This window comes from Lissotriton vulgaris, chromosome 11, assembly GCF_964263255.1.
Source record: "Lissotriton vulgaris chromosome 11, aLisVul1.2, whole genome shotgun sequence".
In the NCBI taxonomy this organism is placed as follows: Eukaryota; Metazoa; Chordata; class Amphibia; order Caudata; family Salamandridae; genus Lissotriton; species Lissotriton vulgaris.
In genome coordinates this window covers 668,531,026-668,553,459 of record NC_141699.1, presented here as the reverse complement: position 1 = coordinate 668,553,459, position 22,434 = coordinate 668,531,026, and the positions used below count along the sequence as shown (strand labels likewise).

General features: G+C 37.7%; 1 protein-coding gene across 2 annotated transcripts in view; it reads right to left on the bottom strand.

Moving 5' to 3' along the window:
- The window catches only part of LOC147683309 (nuclear body protein SP140-like protein), a 768,218-nt gene that overhangs the window by 202,186 nt on the left and 543,598 nt on the right, over positions 1-22,434 (bottom strand). The gene's annotated exons all lie outside the window — the stretch shown is intronic.

Genomic DNA, 22,434 nt, shown 5'->3' with positions numbered 1-22,434 from the left:
TGGAGAGTCTTTTGTAGCTTAGTGACTCCTCCTTTGGTTGCTAGTGCGCATGGGCATCGGCTCCATCCTTAGATTGTTTTGCCATAGTAGGGTTAGATGGAGTAGTATGATAGAATACAGATAGAAATGCCCATGTAAGTGAATCTAAATAAGATATTGTTTGAACAGACACAGGTTTCCTGGGAGGCTGGGAGGGCATGTACCACTCTGCAGCCCTCTATTCCAAGAACAGATGCATACTGGTAAGTAGCATATTCCGTTCGAGGCATATGGGCTGCAGATGGTACATTATGAATAGACTATACAGCAGTTCTCTCCCTAGCGGTGGTCACCCGTGCCTGTTGCAACAGTCTGAAATAAAGTCTTTAATACAGCTTGTCCCACTCTAGCTTGTTGTGTTGTGTACACATCTACACAATAGTGCTTTGTGAAGGTATGCGGTGTAACCCAGGTAGCTGCTTTGCATATGTCATCTAGTGGGATGTTTCCCAAGAATGCCATAGATGCTCCTAGTTTACGTGTAGAGTGAGCTCTAGGAGGAACAGTTAATGTCCTCTTTGCTTTTCAGTAGCATATTTGTATGCATTTTACAATCCATCTGGCAATGCCTGCTTTAGAGATGGGATTGCCCTTATGTGTAGAAGAAAACGCTACAAATAGCTGTTTTGTCTTTCTGAAAGTTTGTGTTCTTTCTATATAATACAATATTGCCCTTCTGACATCTAATGTATGTAGGGCCCTTTCCGCTACTGTCTGTGGTTTTGGAAAGAATACCGGTAGTTCCACTGACTGGTTGATGTGGAATGCTGAAATTACTTTAGGCAAGAATTTTGGGTTTGTTCTAAGAACCACTTTTTTTTGGTGTAACTGCATGAATGGTTCTTGAAATGTAAACACCTGCAATTCACTTACTCTTCTGAGTGAAGTGATAGCTATGAGGAAGGCCACCTTCCATGTGAGGAATTGTATTTCGCACCTATGCATAGGTTCAAAGGGTGGTCCCATTAGTCTGGTAAGTACTATGTTGAGGTTCCAGACTGGGGAAGGTGGTAGTCTTGGTGGAATTACTCTTTTGAGTCCTTCCATGAAGGCTTTAATTGCTGGTATTTTAAACAGGGAAAGATGTTGTCTGTTTTGTAGGTACGCCACTATAGCTGCGAGATGAACTCTGATAGAGGTATATGCTAAGTTACATTGCTGCAAGTGTAGTAAATAGCAAATAATCTGTTTAGTGGATGCGTCCAGAGGGTTGATGTGATTACTGTTACAGTGTACAGCAAACCTTTTCCATTTTGCTGCGTAGCATGCTCTGGTGGTAGGACGTCTTGCTTGTTTAATGATTTCCATACAATCTGGAGGTAAATCTAAATATCCAAACTCTATGACCTCAGGAGCCAGATCGCTAGGTTCAATTGTTTGGGATCTGGGTGCATTATTTCTCCATGGTTCTGTGTAAGGTGCATGGGTAATAATCTTAGCTTTTGATGTGGCACCTGTGAGAGTTGCAGTAGCGTGGTGAACCACGGCTGTCTTGCCCACGTGGGTGCTACTAGTATCATTGTCATTGAGTGCTGTTGCAGTTTCCGAACCACTAATGCAATTAGTGGGAGAGGGGGAAAAGCGTAAGCAAATTTGTTGGACCAATTTATCCATAGTGCATTGCCCTGGGACCGGTGGTGTGGGTACCTGGATGCGAAGTTTTGGCATTTTGCGTTCTGATGATTGGCAAACAGATCTATCTCTGGTTGCCCCCATCTTTGGAAGAATGGCTGCAGTATCTGGTCGTGCAGCTCCCATTCGTGTACTTGTTCTGACTCTCTGCTTAGGATGTCTGCTATCTGATTTTGAACTCCTGGTAGGTGTTCTGCTAACAGATAGATCTTTTGAGGAATGGCCTATCTCCAAATGTCCTGTGCTAGTTTGGATAGTTGGAGAGAGTGTGTCCCCCCCTGTTTTTGAATATAATACATTGCAGTCATGTTGTCTGTTCTGATCAGGACTGCTTTGTTGGTTATCTGCATTTGGAAAGCTTTTAATGCTAGAAATACTGCTAGTAGTTCCAAGTAGTTGATGTGCAGTTTCTTTTGCTGCACACTCCATTTCCCCTGCACTGTGTATTTGTCCATATGCGCTCCCCATCCGGAGAGCGATGCGTCTGCTGTCAGTATCAGTTGTGGAATCGGTTCTAGGAACGACCGTCCCTTGGAAATGTTTGTTGTGTTCCACCACTTCAGAGAGCGATGCGTACGGTCGTCTACCAACACCAGATCTGTAATCTGACCTTGAGCCTGATTCCACTGTGTCGCTAGACACTCCTGTAGTGGACGCATCTGTAGTCTGGCATGTGGTATTAGTAGTATGCAGGAGGACATCATGCCTAACAGCTGCATAAACACTCGTGCTGGTAGTGAGTGTTGTGGTTGAAATCTTTGTATCAACGTGACCATTGTTTGTATCCTGATTGGATTGGGGTATGCTTTGGCTCTTTCTGTGTCTATAGTAGCCCCCAGGTATTGTTGAATTTTGTTTGGTTGTAGGTGGGATTTTTTGTAGTTCACCGTAAACCCTAGGTGGTGCAGTAATTGAATGGTCTTCTGTGTGTTGTGAAGACATTCTTCTTGTGACTTGGCCTTTATTAACCAATCGTCCAAGTAAGGGAAGACATGTATTTGTTGTCTTCTTAGGTGTGCTGCCACCACTGCTAGGCATTTTGTGAACACTCTTGGTGCCGTTGTGACGCCAAACGGAAGGACCTTGAACTGATAATGTTGTCCTTCCACTACAAACCTTAGGTATTTCCTGTGGGCTTTGTGAATTGGGATGTGAAAGTAAGCGTCTTTTAGATCCAGTTTAGAAAGAAAGTCCCCTTTCTTCAGTAAAGGAAGTACTTGTTGGAGCGTGACCATGTGGAAATGTTCCGAATTTATGTATGCATTGAGAGGTCTGAGGTCTAAGATTGGTCTTAGAGACCCGTCTTTTTTGGGGATTAGGAAGTATAGAGAGTATACTCCTGTCCCTTGCTGATGTTTTGGAACCTTCTCTATGGCATGCTTTTGTAACAGTGATAGTACTTCTTCTTTTAACAATGTCAGATGGTCTTGACTCATTGGACGCTGTTTGGGGGGGATGTTTGGTGGGGTAGCTGTGAGTTCTAGGCAATAATCATGTTGGATATTTTGTCTCACCCACTTGTCTGATGTGATGTTTTCCCAGACAGGTAGGAACTGTGATAGACGTCCCCCGACCGGTGTTATGTGGTCTGGGGGGAGTTGTATTAAGTCACTGTTTTGGGGTTGGGGAGTTGCGGTTGTTATTATTTCCGCGACCTCTACCCTTGTTGTTGTTACCTCTGTAACTGCCTCTTGAATTACCTCTGGGTGATATTGGTGTAAAAGAGGTAGATTGCTGACTTGTTCCTGTACTTTTTGAGCCCCCTCTATAGGTGGATCTACGAAAGGAACCCCTTTGTGTTGGCTGTTGTAATGCTCCCATTGACTTAGCCGTTTCTGTGTCCTTTTTCATCTTTTCTAAAGTCTCATCTGTGCCTGAGCCGAAAAGTATCTTCTGATCAAATGGTTGGTTCAATAAAGATGTTTGTACTTCTTGTTTGAACCCTGAGACTCTAAGCCATGCATGTCTTCTTATCATGAAGGAGGAGTCACTAAGCTACAAAAGACTCTCCAAGAGAAAAACAAGTGCAATCATCCGAGCCCAACACCAGATGGCGATCTATTCATAATGTACCACTCTGCAGCCCATATGCCTCGAACAGATAGTTATTTTCGGCTGGAAGACTGTAAAATCTGGGCAACAGTATTTGGATGATTCAGAACCAGAAAAAAAATTACAAATATTTGGTAGTATGGTTTGGGGAAGTGGGGGATGACATATTGGTACCCTTAAGACTAAGGCATCAGCTTTGAGCTCTGTATTTTTGTGATCATGCAAATAACATATATATATATATATATATATATATATATATATATATATATATATATATATATATATATATATATATATATATTCACTGAAAAAACCATTGGTTATAGACCATATATAGTTAGGGATTAGCATTTACAAAACCTTAATTTACTCGCACAAAACCATAGAAATTCCATATATAGTTAGAAGCGCTAACTATATGTCGCGCACACGCAATCCACTGCTGATGATGTCACATATTACATCATTCATGACATGGTCAGTGACATCACTGATGACATCACTGATGACATCTCAAATGACATCACTGATGACATCACTGATGACAACATCCAGTGACTGTATGTTTCTGTAAAGTTAAAATATGTCTTATATATTGAAGAATGAGTGGATGTGTAAGTGTCTGGATGAAGGATTTAGTAGGTGCATGACTGACTGTATGAGTGAGTGATTAAATGTGTCTCACTGAGTGCATGGGTTAGTGACTAAACTGTCTTAATTTGTGCATCATTATGTCTGTTGTTCTGTAAACTGTTGCATGTGTTGATAAGTAGCTATATGAGTAACTATATGGGTTATTGATTGGTTGCCCAAGTATTTGTATGGGAGACTGAGTGTGTGTGTGGGTGGCTGGGAGGTGTATGACTCTGTGCATAGATGTGTGAGCAGTTGATTCACTAGATGTATGGTTTCAAAAGTGCATGTGGAAACAGCTGTATGGGCGGTTGACTGTGTGCATGAGTGTATTGGTGAGTGAATGGATATCTCAGTGCTACATGTCAAAGTAAGTACATATGTAAAACACAGTACATGTGAGAGTTGACATATATAAATAACTGTGCATAAGAGCCAGTGAATGTGTGAGTGGCTGTATGGATCATTGTGAACTTGTATCAGGGATTGTATAAGAGAGTAAATATGTGTTAGTATATGTTTGAATAAGTAAAGTTTGTATAACTGTATAGTTGAGGAAATGGAGGTGTGATTGATTCTTTGCATGACTGACTAGGTGTGTGAGTAACTCCATGGATGAGTGACAGTCTGTGAGTGTCTGTTTACACTGATTGTATCTAAGGTTATATTAGAGTCTGAAGAGGTTCATCGTATTATCACATGAATGATTTCATCAGTGATGTGATCAGTAATGTCAAATGAGATGTCAACAGTGATGTCATTTGAGATGGCATCAGTGATGTCATCAGTGATGTCATTTGAGATGTCATCAGTGATGTCATCAGTGATGTCACTGACCATGTCATGAATGATGTAATATGTGACATCATCAGCAGTGGATTGCGTGTGCGCGATATATAGTTAGCGCTTCTAACTATATATGGAATTTCTATGGTTTTGTGCGAGTAAATTAAGGTTTTGTAAATGCTAATCCCTAACTATATATGGTCTATAACCAATGGTTTTTTCAGTGAATTTTCAAGGTTTTGTAAATGCAAATTCCTAACTATATATGGACTATAACCTATGGTTTTTTCATTGAATTTCAATGGTTTTTTAAAAGCTAATATCTGTAGCTGTACAATGTATTGTTCTTTAAATCTTGAAATATATTTTTCATGTTCTTTAGACAATTTTTTTAAAACATTTTTTTTTGTTCCGCTCCCAGTCCGCGAACCGGTCTGCTTCCCGTTAGCTCAATTTAAAGCCGCGGCTTAGTACGCGAACCGGTCAACGTTCCTTTAGCGTAACTGTTACGTTTGCATGACGTTTTGCGTTATCGCGTAATACGTCATTGGACGCGCCAAGTTAGCGTACCCGGAAGTGGACCGGAAAGCGGAGCAAAGCGCGAAACGTAAACACAGCAGGTCATGTGACTCGAAAATAACACTTTTCATTGGTTCATTTCACTTTTGGTTTCCTAATGATGTAATACTTGGTCATGTGATATAAAATTAACACTTTTCATTGGTTTAGAATTTTTCCTTCTCCCAAATGATGAAAACCCCTCCTTCTTTCCTCACTCTGACTTTCATCTTGGTGAGAGAAAGACCCTTTTTGATTCATCAGCAATGGCTTCAATGGTTGCTTCAGCCAGTGTGCCCCCACCACCTCCTCCACCTCCTCATGGGAAGAAAGGACCACCTGCTTCACTAATTATAGAAGAGGAGGAAAATCAAGAAGAGGAAGAAGAGGAAGAAAATCAAGAGTTTTTGCCAGAGGAGCCCAGAAGATATAATAGGAAAGAAAATTATATCTGGCAATTTTTTAAATTTCCTGCTGACCAAAAGAAAGTTAATGCTAGATACGTATTTTGTCGTATTTGTGGCTATCGTCTTTCAAGGGGCACAGACAAAAAGTACAGCTATGGGAATCATACAATGCACAGGCACATGAGTCGGTGGCACCCTAACAACTACAGTAATGCCCAGCTTCGAGACCAACAACAAAATCCCCCACAAATGGCAAGAAGATCTGTTGTTCAGGAGGTATCGGGACCGGAGGCGAGGGAGGTGATCCCGAACATCCAGATCAACATGGGAGAAGTGAAGCAAGTCTGTGTGTGGTGCAACCAGACACTTTGCTACCGCGAAAGTAGCATTACCCTTATAATGAGAGCCATCACCAATCATGTGTGCCCAAAACGCCCCAAAAAGTAAATTCTTTTTTTTTTTGTTGCTCCTGTTGAGCCGTCTTCGATGAATCATTTTTGTTTCCCCCCTCCCCCCAAAAAATAAAAAAAAATACAAAATGTTCAGAAAAAAACAAAAAAATATAAAAAATGTTCAGAAAACTAATAAAAAAAATTTAAAACAACAAAAACAAAAAAAAACAGTTCTTTTCAGAACTACCTCCCCATTATTAAAAAAATTGGTAGAATTCTTTGAACTCTGCCAAGCTCTATTTCTATTAGTTCGCTCCCAGTTCGCACTCCGGTACGCGTACTTTGAGCGTACCAAAAATTTTTTTTTTTTAAAAAAGGAATAGTAAGTATAAGGAAAGGAAACAGACAGTTATGTTACAAAAAAGACAGCTATAGGGAGTAAAGAAAAGATACTGTTACCCGCAATTCACTTCTGATCATGTCATATATTACATAATTTTTGACATGGTCAGTGAGATCATCAGCAGTGGATTGCGAGTAACAGTTTTTTCTGTTTACTTCCTATAGTTGTCTTTCTTGTAACATAAATGTCTTTTCCTATCCTTATACTTACTGTTCTTGTTTTAAAAAATTTTGGAGATCATTCAGAAACAGTAACATTAATAGAGACAGAATTAGTGAATAATAATGAAGAAGGATGAGAAGAGAGGGACTGAGAAAAATACTGGAAGGAGTAGAAAAATTAAGTAATAGAGAAAGGAAGGAGAGAAGTAGCAAACACAGGAAAGTAAAGATTAAAGAAATGAAGCAGTAGAACTAATAGATGTTAAATATGATAGATTAAATGAATGATTGAGGGTGACGATAAGGTGTGTCCTCTCTAAAAGTTTGTTTAAGGTGAACCGTACTCTGGGTTGCATATCAAATTTATGCTTGTTGAAGAATACAGACGAGATAATAGATGTGAAGACCTACCATTGCAGTAAAACATGCCCATTTATTACATCAATCATAACATAGTCAGTGACATCATCAGCAGTGGAATGTAGGTTAAAAAAGTAGAAAACATTTACCTTATAATTCATGTTAACTTTTCAAGCAAATTTGTCATACATTCAATCTGTAAAAGAGAGAACAAACATTTCCAAAAATATTAAAACATGTATTTAAAAATTAGAAAAAAGAAGGGAAAAGGTTCAAGAAGAAACAGTTTTTAAACAACTTTGACATTTACAGAAACCTCTACTTCTCTACGACCCCTACACAATCCTAAAGATATTTATTTTAAAAAAACAGTATCTTCATGCTGATGAAATGAGGCCTATTTTGAAACATGATGCTTCTTTTGCATTGCTTATGTCTCACAATAGTGATGCAATAACAGCGCAAAAAAGATGTAAAGCCATCATAAAATTGTGTCAAACATTTTAAATGATTGTTTTAGGATGCAAATAAGATGTGTGCTTTCAAGAGCTTTCTTTGAGGTGAGGCCTATTTCTTTTTTTTAAAAAAAAACAATACCTAGAAGTACAGCACTGTAAGCATTAAAATTGACACTTACAGAAGACTCTGCTTCTCCATATCTACCTCACATTTCTAAATATATATCATAATTTCAAAAAGCATAACATTAATTATACATGTTAAATGGTTTATTTTTGCTGTTCTCAGAATGTATCAAATTTCACTTAAATCAGTGACTTGAAGGTATTCATCATGTAACAGCGGGGGAAAAAAAACACAATCAAAATGACTGTGTTTAAAAAACCCATACAAACTAAGAAAACTGATTTCAAAACTCCTTAAAATTAACTTACTTTCAATGACGTCGAAGGATGTCCTATAAACAGCATCCACTCTGTTGTGCTATAAATATTTTCAGCCCGCCAGTTTCTGAAAGAAAACCTCCATCGATACGAAAAATATGTAACATAGAAAAAAAGACTTCTCTCATTCTATCACATGTTTCCACTAGGCCAAATCATGTTGCCGCGATTTGCAAGTCTTGTAATTCTTCCAATCAAATCCCGACATTTTCTATTTTCGCAACTTTCAAAAAGAAAACATTTGAGATTATTTTCACAATCCTGGACTACTAATATCTTACTCTTCTTTGTCACTCATGTTCTCCTTTTCCTATGACACTGTTACTGTTTACTATGATGCAGACTTACTTGCATCAGGTTTATATAGTTGGATTTTTAATCTAGACAGCATTGCAGACTTACATTCCCTCTACTTAAAATTTTGGTTTTAAAAACACCAGATAAGAATTTTTAAGGTCAAACGGCAATTTTTTTTTGAAAGTTACAATGGAATCATTGCAGAATGACCAGCCGTTTTTAGACTTTAAGTAAGCTGTATAATGTCCTGATGTTGTTGATAGACCATCGTGATAGATAATTGCTACAGTTACAAAAGTCCTCCCTGATATTGACAGCTGAGAAGCCACAAAATTTTTTATTAAAGTTGACAATTTTGAACCATCAGGCCTACATCGTTGGATCATTAAAATGACATACTGGCCATATCTAAGTATAAATAATGTTGACATCATATCACATTTACATTGGGTACACTCCATGTTGTGATCCGCTGCATTTATTAGCTTATTAAAGGACACTGATTTACTGTCTGGCAAAGTTAAATATATAAATCTTTCTGAGTCTACACTAGTAGTACTTGATACCATACAGTTCTCGCAGTCATGCTGCCATTGATAACAAAGCCCAAACAGGTGATCTACATCTACACCCTCATCTTGCAATACATCAAGCATATACATTAAAAACTCCTGACAATCTTGCTGATTATTTTCAGAGAAGTCTGTTTGCCCTGAACATTCATCTAACAGATAACGAACTTCAGACACACTTTCTACTTTTGTTCGATCAGTGCTACATTTCTCGAAAACAGAATTCAACAAAGAGCATAAAATTTGTTCTGAATTCAACAGAATCTGTTCTTTTAAACTCTCTAGTGAAAAGAGAACATTAACCACTACATTTGCATAGCAGTTGACACCAGAACTGTTTTCAAATTGAAAACCGACAACATCTTCAACAGAATCCACTTTCTTTCTGCTAACAATTTTCGGTTCATTGACTTTTAGTCTTTTTGCAACAACCTCCCTACTATTATTGATATTTCTACGTTTCCGGCCTACCACACGTTTCTCAAACAAAGGATATTGAGGCAAATGTGGCGCATACTCTCTTCTTAACCTATTGTATTCCTTAACACAATCTAGATCCGCACAAATGTTTGTGACATCACAGTCAATCAAGTACAATCCCGATAAAGTTCTAACTCGTGACAATGCCACATATGCCATACCCTCCTTGAACACAGAACTGCCAATATTCACCAATGCACTGTCTACACTTAAACCTTGCGATTTATGGATTGTTACCGCATATGCCAAGCAAACAGGAAACTGTTTACGGCGAACATATAAGTCTTTAACAAGCAAAAACCGAGCAGAACAACGACCAATTAGCTGTACTTCCTCAATGCCATCAAATTTAATTCTTAAAAATTCTATTCCATCTCTATTTCTATATTTCTCAAAATCAACAACATTACCCATTGATCCATTCACCAGACCTCTTTCTACATGTAAATTCCTTCTCAAAATGATTCGGCAATTTAAACACACATTCAAAGTCTTTTCAAAACCCGCTGTTTTAGATATAGTCTTCTCTAATGAATCCAATTTTGATTTCAAATTGTCTGACAAAATAATTGTTGATCCCATGTGCTCTATTTTGTCGATAGCTTCAAGTTTCACAATCTCTTGCTTTTCTAAATTCAACATTTTGTTGTTGAAGATGGCACATTCTGCAAGAGTTGGCATCAAACATATCCCGGATTTCTTCTCAGTAATTTTCTGAAAAATATTCTCAGGCACAATCTCTTGTTTGGGATATAAATTTGACAGTAATCGTGCATTTAAAGCTTCTTTCCCATGCTCGGTCACTTTTCCAATTCTAATATCTTGTAGAATATTCTTGTAATCTTCATCCTTTGCCTGACGCATATTTTCATGCAGTTCAGCATAATTGAAGTTTAACCATATATTGACGTTGCCAATGCTCCCTAGACACTTCCTGGTATCTTCATGCGTGAGTATTTTGAACACAGGTTGACCTTTTACTGGTGTCAGCTGCAGAAGATCTCCAAAAACAATGATGTGTTTGCCACCAAATAACACATCATATTCAGTTTTAAGTACTTCTTGCATTCTCAAATGCACAAAGGCAAGCATGACATTGGAAACCATGCTTACTTCGTCAATGATAAGTAGTTTCATTTTCCTCAAGACTCTTGAAACTTCACAGCAAGCATCCCCAGATAACTTGTGGTATTGTAATTTGTTGTCATGCTCCACCGGCAGCATCAGTAGACGATGCAAAGTAATACCTTTAATGTTATGTGCTGCCAGTCCAGTAGGAGCGGTGACAACACAAGACAGCGATGACTCAGTCCTTTCCTGCAAATAACAAGAAATTGCTTTAATGAGGAAACTTTTTCCAGTTCCCGCTTCTCCACTCACGTACAGTCGGACAGGCTTCAACGATGTACATGAGCACTCTTTCTTCTCATGACTTAATCCGTGCTCAATTTCCTTGGTAACTTCATCATATATTTTCCTCTGCTCAACGTTGAGTTGTTTTTCCAAGTCTTCTAAGTTAACTGAATCCTCCTGAGCATGTGCCATGGCTCTTTCCACTTCATTCATAGCAGTGGCAGCTTCATTTTCGATAATAGGTTCTCCAAGTGGATCTTGACTCAATGAAACAGAACTCTGACTGTCCTGAGAACTGTCTCTGGCAATCTCGGCTGCAATCGTTGCTTCCTGCTCAATTTCCAAAGTTAGCATTTCTTGATATTTAGGAAAAGCAGTACATTCTATGGACTCCTTGGCTGCATTGAAAGAGTCTTCGTAACAAAGGAAATCTCCAAGCAGTTCCTCTTCTGCACGCCAAGGCTTGAAAAGTTGCAAAAGTGCTAAATAGAAAAACTCCTTTTTTTCTGGAGATTCACCACTCAATTTTCGATGGTTTACTAATTGGCATTTTCTTTGCTTGACCAGGCATCCCTCACTTCCAATTACAGCATACACTCCTTTCTCAATATCTTCTTTGATGTTCCTCTTGAATATATAATTTTGGAGAACCTCATATAGACAAGCATTCTCAAGGAGACTGCTTCGATTTGGATAATATGTATCCAACATGTTGGTCTTCAAAATGTCGGTACTGTTTGGTTCCTTTTCTGCCAAATACTCAATTTCCCGGACAGGTTTTAGAACTCGATTTCGCGTTGCAGCAAGACCAAGACTCGCCCAAACGATACTCCTGGATTTGGCATAGAGACTTGCTGAAGACAATCGATCAGAACATTCGTAAGCTCCGATTTCTCGATGCGACAACATCTTCAGACTGAAACTGTACAACTTCTTGCTGAGGCTCTTTTCATGGGAAATGTCCTCCCACATATCCTTCAGTTCTGTCTTTTCTTTTTTGGTGATGTAAGATGTGACATACCGAGCCACAGCCATACAGTTGTCAGCCACAAACTGTATATCCATGTTAGCATTCCACATGGACAAAATCACTGGGTTGTAGTCATTGATGTACTTGGACTCTTCGTTCCTTTTCAAATTGTATGTATTCTTGGGTGATTTCCTCGTCACATTATGTCGCAGCGAAGACATCAAACTGTTCACTCTTCCTTTAGAAATCACCGGTCGTGGAAAGTTGAAACGACATTTGGTGTAGAACTTGTCCTTGTTTCTGAATTTACGACGACAGTACTTTCCACAACGATGGCTTTGGAAACGTAGAACTTGTTCTCTTAGGCTTTTCTTCTCCGTTGCGTTTGGAACAGCACACGTAGAATACTGTTCTATGAAATTCATCACTAAGTCATCCGGATCTGTTCCAAATTTAGGTGCATCCTTGATCCACAATAACATATGTATATGAGGGGCACCTCTTGCTTGGTACTCCTTTCTCCAGAAGAAATCCAACACCTCTCCAAGAGGTGGATTCTTTTTATTTGTGATGAAAGACATCATAGCTTCAAATCTATGATTGAAGTACCTGCATACATTCACAGGATCCAAAGAACACAGTTCTCCAGGTGTCTTGAATTCAATGTTTTCAATATTTCCATTTGCCTCTCGTAGAAATTCAAGTAAGTCTTCCCAGCCATACTCGGCACAGCTCAGAGTGAGGAACCATGTTGGAGTTCCTAAGTTCCTCAGCATACATTTTAAATCACCATGACGACGGTACCAGTACTCATTAGTACCACGCTGACACGCCATGAGATTAATTAAGTGAGAATCCAAAATACTGTCTTGGACATTGACTTTATGCATAAAGTCACTTGCCGAGATGTTTCGCATCTGTGTATACCACTTTTTAAAATGTGGTTCACTGCATATGACAGTCCTGACAGATCGCTTTCAAACAGGAGATGAAACAAATAGGGAATGCATTGACGAAACCTAGGATCTTCTGCATACAATCGTAAAGTCCGGTATTCAGACGCTGGAATTTGATGAGGTCGCTCATCATATCTTCCTCCTTGACCTGTGGGAAATAGCTGTGGGAAACACCGAGCTTCCAAACTTTCCTCCCAAACACTAATGGGACTCCCTTTGGCTTGTTTCATTTGAAACAACTCAATAGCATTCCCCATGACTTCCTTGGAATGCAAAGGATGAACACTATAATGTTCATATATTTCTTCACTATTAGACACCTCTACTTTCTCAATTTGGCCAGCACACAAAACGCTATCCTCTTCATCACTTACTTCCTCTTCTGCTACATATACATTCTTATAGTACTTATTATTTTTCTTCAAATACAAAGTTGCATTTTTCACTTTCCTAACATCCACTAAATCTTGCCATATTTTCTTATTCTTTGTCGGAACCCCATTAACCAAGATAACCAGAGGTTCCTCTTCCACTTTCTCAACTCCAATTGTGTTAATGTTTTTGTTTAAATCTAGAGGCAAATAAACAACTCTTCCCTTTAATCCTCTCTGTAAATCTGTTGGAGGCAACTTACCTGTCTTTGGCTCCATTCTTACAATAGCCTGAAAGGGATGGATACTTTGAATCAAAATAGATTCATAAGTATTTAAATCCTTCAATTCTGAAGGAATCTCAACCAATTCCAGATTATTATGAACTGCCCTAGCAGGCATCTGGTTTTGATTTAATTTATTACAACAATAAGTACACACACGTTGGTCCACTCCCAAATCAAAACAATTTTCTACCATCAAGTATGTGGCAAAATCCTTCCATTCACTATTATTTTCCCTTTCAGTTTTTGCATATAAATCCACTAACTTAGTCTGATTCTTATAATAAGTGCGTCGACAACATACACACGTGAAATTAGGCCTCTCACTTGATTTCATCTGAAACGTGGCAATTTCCTTCTGAAAATTATTTGAACTAGAAACCTGTATATTATCTTCAACATAACCCTCTACTTCTGGGTCAATTTGAACATTCTCATCTCTACTACCAAAGTAACAAAACTCAATTTCTTCACAAATATTCTTCACATCTATTTCAGAACCATGCAAAAGAGCAGCACATAATTGTTTAAGCATAATTGCTGGACTCTTAGCATAATACAACATTCTCACTAATTTTCTCACTTTATTATGATGCACTGCTAGCATCCTGAAATGATGAAAAACACTCTGACATACTCTCCTGGAAAGACAAGCCAGTGAATGACCACGCAAACCTGTCATTTGTCTCACTCTGCAAGGATCTAAATCTTGCAACAACTTTATTTTCTGCTTCAAACTTTTCTTATTAAATGTCCGTATAAAATCACAAAGCAAATTGATGGAAACCTGTCGCACACTGCAAATAGAACTACACTTCCAAATGTACACAGGACCCTTAGGACGTCTTCCTAAAACCTCATCACTTAGCGCCTCTTCTGTCTCTGTTGTCACAAGTTGTTCTTTTTCAACTGGACAACCATCCTTCACTTCATAAGCTCGACCACTGGTGTCAACTGCAAACACCAAATCATTATCCTGAAAATAACTCTCCTCATTAAAAAATGCCTCACAACTTGAACTATGCATCCATTCTCCGGAAAAAACTTCACAAAAGTTAGTACGATTTACTACTCTCTTCCATCTACTTTTTGTTTTGAAATCAGAAATTACCTTGCTTAGTTTCCTAATTCTATTGATTACCAAAATAAATAACTTTCGCTTAATTTCAAAAGCATGATCAATAATTTTCTCTACATTTTTCTTCTTCTTATAAAATGCCGCTTTCTGTTGGCCTTTTTTTTTAATATTTTTCAATAAATTAACTATTATTCTGTTACTGAACATTCGATTTCGAATGTCCCTAAACTGTTGTTTCCTTCTACTATCATGCACAGAGTTATCTCTTCCTCTACCAGTAACATTTTTGATGGGTCTCTCCTTTCCATTTAAATTGCTTTTCTTTTTGTGGACTGAAACATTTTTTGGAGAAATACTTTTTTTACTACAAATATTTCTTAAGAATGATTTCGTGCTCTTACCCGGACCTTTCTTGGTGTTTTGACAAGTATTTGGGGAAGAGGACTGCTGCAATAAAACATCATCCTGCTGTCTTTGACGTTTTCTAGCCTTTTTAATTCTATCTTTTGTAGGCATTTTCCAAACTATGAAAGAATCTGCAGTTGAATCTGTGGAAAAATATAATAAAAAATGTTATTAACCACTATTACCAAACAGTAAATGAATAACAGTCATCTAAAACTTAATGCCCTACTAATTATTTAACATAGCAAATCTTTTGCACCAGCACTGCATCACAAAAATGACACTCAATGGTACAAAACAGGCATAGAACAATCATAAATCACTCCCTAATATTTTAAATGATTAATTCAGGATGACGATAAGATGTAGCCTATCTAAAGGTTTGTTTAGGCCCAGATCTTTGGACTGGGGTGAATGTGTGTCATTGATCCACATTCGGTCCATCACCTGTTTTGTTTATGTGAGGTGAGGCCAACACATGGTTGCAGATAAGATTTTCAATGAAAAAAACCAAAGAGAAAATACATGTAAAGACCTACCAATGAAGTAAGTCATTATTTGAAAACCATTACATTTCTGGAAATATGCACTGCTAGTGCTTCATAAGTTGTTTTGGGTCATATTTATAAGGCATTTGAGTGTCTATTATGCTATTTTACGTTCTTCATGGTGCAAATGTCTTGTAAATACGCTCCCACCTGCGGTTGGCAAATTTAGATTTTGATTATGGGAGTTACATAGGCATGTTAATAATTTCCCAAAAATGGTGTATGACCCCAAACAACCTATGAAGCTCTAGTAGTACATATTCAGAAATTTAATTGATTTCAAAATTCGTTTTTAAACACAGCATATAAATCAATTGTATACCTGCATTCAAGTGGAAATGACTGAAAATGTCCTTGAGACACATGAAAGCGTTTTCTGGAATGCCCTAGCACCATTTTTTGGACATTATTAACATGGCTATGTAACTCCCATAATCAAAATCTAAATTCGCCAAGCGCAGGTGAGAGCGTATTTACAAGACACTTGCCCCATGAGGAATGCTTGCCATTTAAAAAGGAAAAATAACATCAAAGACACTCAAATGCCTTATAAATATGTCCCAAAACAACCTATGAAGCTCTAGCAGTACATATCCAGAAATGTAATTGATTTCAAAAATGGTTTTGAAAAACAACATATCTGTTTCAGCTTACATAAGAGACCATGGAATGAGCTTCATATACAACAATAACTTGTGTTACTGCATGCCAGAATGGTACACCGAATATGCAATTACAATTTCTCAAAGAAACAAAATCTATTTCTATATCACTACAGACAAAGCCACAGTTTAAAAACACAGCTTTCTTCATCATTTTCTCCTTAGCAAGATTTATCGCAAATGCGATAAAAAACGGGCGCAATGCATGAATATCGCTGAAAAGTCAGCGATATTCATGCATTATCCAGCAAATGCTCTTAGCCATGTTATCCACCTCCCATTGGATAACATGGCTAAGAACTGCTCGCAAATGCGAAAAAAAACGGCTGCAATGCATGAATATCGCTGAAAAGTCAGCGATATTCATGCATTTTCCAGCAAATGCTCTTAGCCATGTTATCCACTTCCCATTAAATAACATGGCTAAGAACTGCTCGCAAATGCGAAAAAAAACGGCTGCAATGCATGAATATCGCTGAAAAGTCAGCGATATTCATGCATTATCCAGCAAATGCTCTTAGCCATGTTATCCACCTCCCATTGGATAACATGGCTAAGAACTGCTCGCAAATGCGAAAAAAAACGGCTGCAATGCATGAATATCGCTGAAAAGTCAGCGATATTCATGCATTTTCCAGCAAATGCTCTTAGCCATGTTATCCACTTCCCATTAAATAACATGGCTAAGAACTGCTCAGGGCCCATGAGGAAGGCTTTCCATTTAAAAAGGTAAACATAACATCAAAGACACTAAAATGCCTTCTAAATATGACCCCAAACAACCTATGAAGCTCTAACAGTACATATCCAGAAATGTAATTGAATTCAAAATTCGTTTTTAAACACCGCATATAAATCAATTGTATACCTGCATTCATGAAGAAATGACTGAAAATGTCCTTGAGACACATGAAAGTGTTTCTGGAATGCCCTAGCACCATTTTTGGGACACTATTAACATGGCTAGGTAACTCCCATAATCAAAATCTAAATTTGCCAAGCGCAAGTGGGAGCGTATTTACAAGACACTTGCCCCATGAGGAACACTTTCCATTTTAAAAGGAAAACATAACATCAAAGACACTCAAATGCCTTATAAATATGGCCCAAAACAACCTATGAAGCTTTAGCAGTACATATCCAGAAATGTAATTGATTTCTAAAATCGTTTTTAAAAACAGCATATCTGTTTCAGCTTACATAACAGACCATAGAATGGGCTCCATGTATCACAATAACTTGTGTTACTGCATGCCAGAATGCAACACCGAATATGCAATTACAATTTCTCAAAGAATCTAATTCTATTTGTATATCACTAGAGACAAAACCACATTTTAAAAACACAGCTTTCTTCATTATTTTCTCCTTAAATCATACTATTCTCTATCTAAATTAAATAAATCTTTTCTCACCTTAGCAAATATTTTTTGAGTTTTGATAACAGTCTCAGAAATACACCAAATTGTCTCCAGCAGAAGAAAAAGGATGCACTCCAGAGGCTGCAGCTATTGAAAGCACAGAAATACAGATATTCATTTCACATATCTCTCATATTAGCCAATCATAACTCTTCCCTCACTTTTTTCAAATCAAAACCCTTCCCCCCTCTGCCCTCTCTGCCTTTTTTCCATAGCAACCACCTCCTGGAAGAGCTCTCATGTTTGCAAATTCACACAACAATGTTTCAATTGAACTCTGAACTCTCAGTGCACCTGCGTATCCAGTGCAATCTTTCATAAAATGTTTCTTCCTTGACCATTCAAATTACATCTTTCAAAGAACACATCCATGCACCCTAACTTTCTCTTTTCAGAAATGGAAATGCACCAATCACTGCTAATGATTCATTAGCATTGGAAATCCACAGTTTTTTTTCTTTACAAACTCCCACTGTTTCAACTGCCCTTTCATTACCACACTTCATCTGACTGCAGCACAACCTTCACCCACCATGTTTAACGTCTGGATTGTTGGACATAGTTACATCCACTGGGCTCAAAGGTATGCTGAGAACAGAAATTTACCTAACCTCAATTTACAAGATGTGGAAATTAAGTGGTTGGGCCAAAGAGGATTAAAATGTCACCAATTGATACCATTGGTGAAAACCTTTATGCATTTGCCAAAACCTGACCTGTTAATAGTGCACTGTGGAGGTAATGATTTGGGCACTTTGACAGGGGTAGGTCTGGAAATGCTTTTAAAGGACACCTTTGAGCAATTAATGGCACTTTTTCCTCAAACTGCCTTGGTATATTCCAATATATGCCAAAGACAGAAATGGAGGTGGTCCAACCAATTTTGTCCACAAATTGAGAAAGCGAGGAAGCATGTAAACAAATCTGTGTCAGCTTTCATGAGAGACCATGGAATGGGCTCTCTGTACAACAATAACTTGCGTTACTACATGCAAGATATCTACAGAGGAGATGGAGTTCACTTCTCAGATGAGGGCAACAGAATTTTCATTCTGAATTTAAGACTGTGCATTGGTACCTACTTATAAGTACCTAAATGTACCATAAACCCAAAAGCTCTTCTCAGAGCTACCCTTCATCTGATCACACACTTTTATTATTTTTTTTCTAACTTTTTTCTGTAATTTTCAACAAACTACGCTTAAAGAGCGCTATCCGGTACGCGAACTGGAAGCTAACCGCGCAAAATTTAAAAAAAAAAGTTTTCTCTTCGCAAATATAGTCCTCCTCAGCCACCCTCAGAAAACGTAGGGGGGCAAAATACTTGTACCATGCCCCCTTCTACCCATTCAGAACATTATTTACCCTCCATTTTATACCTTGATTCGACCGAAACACAAAATGGTGGACTCCCGTTACACTCCAAGTACGCGGACCGGACCGCTATCCGGGAAGCGGTCCAAAAAAAAGGTGGGAAAGTAATTTACAGAAAAACGACTAGAGACACTCTCACCAAATATAAATTAGCTCATACTACATAACAATCCCTTTCTTTCTCATAAATTTGATTGAATTTTCATTTAGCCATTTAGCCTTTAGACCTCTCCAAATACCGTGAGGTAAATTACTTCACAAAACACATCTGAACTGTTGGAATTGACAACCAATGAAAATGTTACTTTCATTTTCTACTTTTATTACCTGACATTTGATTGGTTATATACTTGAATATATATAAAGGAAGAGAAGAAAACACAGCCATTTTGACTACTACTTCTTGTTGTACAACACCTTTTAATAGCTTCCAAAAACTTCAACTTCTTTGTGAAGGTAAGATATAATTTTTAAAAACGAAATATATTGTGCACTATAACTTAATATAATAGAATTTTTCTGCTAGATATACACTATCCCTCTGTAGTAGTAATGTATTTAGATAGACTTCTCTGTTATAGTTATGAATGAAGTTAGGCTTGTCTTGGTTAAATCACATACACTTTTTTATAGTCCTATTTCCACTCTGATACTATACACTGCCAAAAGATAAATTCACTAATAAAAACTGCCTATCTAAAATTAATCCCAACAGTGCCCTATCTCTACTAATATATATTTTTTTAATCCAAATTTCAGGCAAAATGGAAGGCGAAAACCAAGTTTCTTTTGAAATGGACCTGCAAGAGAGCAGCCAGGAATTGATTGAACAAATTGACATAGAATTTATGGATCAAAGCTTGGATAATGAACTGCTGCAATGTGTCCAAGCAGTAGATGCCCTCCTTGCAAATGAGGACATTTTACAACCTCACAGATTGCAAACAATATTTCATGAAAATAATGACATTTCAGACACTGAAATGTTAGAAAGTTTAATAAATTATGAAAAACAATGAAAATAACAAAAATAACTTTAAAAATAAAGAAAACAAAAAAAAACAAGAAAAAAAACAAACAATTAACATACAGTCTTTGAAAAGTGTATCATTCTATTATCCTTATAGTACGCTGCCCAGAACGCTTTCCGGTTCGCGTACTAGACGCTCATCGCGAAAAAAAGAAAATATATATTTTTTTGGACCCTGCTGGGCCCTTTTAAAAACACCACATAAAACCTAGGGGGTCAGGGAGGATCTACTATGCCCCCTTATGGAAATTTCCCTCTTTGTTTTGGCCTCCTCTTGTCTCTCGATCCTACCGAGAGACAAGATGGCGGCTGCACCGGACTGTTTAGAATGTTGACAGACACCGAAGAGCCAATCAGCTTTCCGTGCGCAAAGTTCCGTTACGCGAAAAGTACGCGAACCGGATCGCTGCCCGGACCGCTGTTACAGATATATATCTTGATTTAAACGTTAATTTCTCAAAATCCACTGAAGCACATATATTGAGACCTAGCAAAGGCACATCGGGCTAACAGTCCCTACAATTTTGCCAAGTTTCGTGAAAATCCATTCAGCCGTTCGGGCTAAAAGTGAGTCCAACCGCCCTATGGAAATTAACATGGAAAAAACACGTTTTGGGACCCCCCTTTTTTCTCGGCCCCCCCTTGACACGCCCCCCCCCCAAATTTCCAGGAGCTGCTCAGAAACAAAATGTGCCATTTTCCTGAAAATTTCAGCCAATTCCATCCACAAACGCCAAAGTTATTAGGCATAGAATTTTCAGAAATCCCATAGGGAAAAAATCCTAACTATATATACCTACTGGCGACCGCCAGTAGGTAATATATATATATATATATATATATATATATATATATATATATATATATATATATATATATATATATATATATATATAATATTTTGTCTCTGTTACATGTGTAATCTCAGTAAAATTAATGCTCACATTAAGCTGTATGCGGACAGTATTTCCTGCCAAATTCACTCAATAACTAAATAACAAAATAATTGCAAATACTGTGAAATCTATTTTGTCTTAATGACCATCCGCTAGTTGACACCAAACAAAAAGTGAAAGACTACTGTTTCCGTCTGAATTAATCACATTGGGATTCCTATTTATTCAAAATCACCTTTTTCATTCAAATTTATGTTACTTTTCAATTATTTCGAAATTGCAACAATAAAAATATACATATACTATACAATTTACATCAATATACAGTACATTCACAGGTACACCCACTCTAGATGTGTCTCACTCCCAGTCACTCCCACTGAGACAAATCTAGAGTGGGTGTGCCTGTGAATGTACTGTATATTGATGTAAATTGTATTGTATATGTATATTTTTATTGTTGCAATTTCGAAATAATTGAAAAGTAACTTAAATTTGAATGAAAAAGGTCATTTTGAATAAATAAGAATCCCAATGTGATTCATTCAGTCGGAAACAGTAGTCTTTCACTTTTTGTTTGGTGTCAACTAGTGGATGGCCATTAAGACAAAATAGATTTCACAGTATTGGCAATTATTTTGTTCATGTAGGCCTTGCTTTGCTGTTGGGAGCCTAGACCCAGTGGTGTTGCTTAAAATTCACTCAATAGGCTGATACAACAGCTGCATATTGCTATTTGAGCTTCCGGGTGTTACATTGCAGGCACAAATTCTATTAAAAATCATGCTCCAGGACAAAGAATTTGCCTTTGAAGGTAGCTTCTCAAATATGTGTTTTAAAGTTAGAGGAGCAACTCTGAAGAATTTAATTTGATTGAACTTAGCAATCGTGCTGCTCTAGCTTTTAGCTCTTGGGTTTGCATGTCTAGAAAATACTTTGAAGAATTCAGAATTTGACCAGTTGTAGTCCAAGTCACTGCCATATTTGCAATTCTAAATGATGGTATTGTCTTAGGCTAAGAATATTGCTTAAGGAAGATTTTGCCACACTGAAATACAAAATACATGCATGGATGATTTGAGACTCATATACATGTGGGCGGAGGAGCGTCGACCCACTGCTTTGTCGCAGTGTGAGAATCAGAAACATAAAATGGTATTATAAAATACTATTTATACCAGTAACGACGCGGGACTGGGCCGGCGAAGGTAAGTTAACTTTTCTTTTTTTTAGTTTCATTTTAAATGAAACCTCCCTCTCTGCCCACTTGCCCCCACCCTATGCGCCTCCCCGCCTGCGAGACGTGCCGGTGTATGCATACAACACATAAGTACACATTTACACAAATCAGGTCAATCTGTTTCCCCCGCTGGAATTTCGCGTGCGATAGAAACAAATGAATAGTGCTC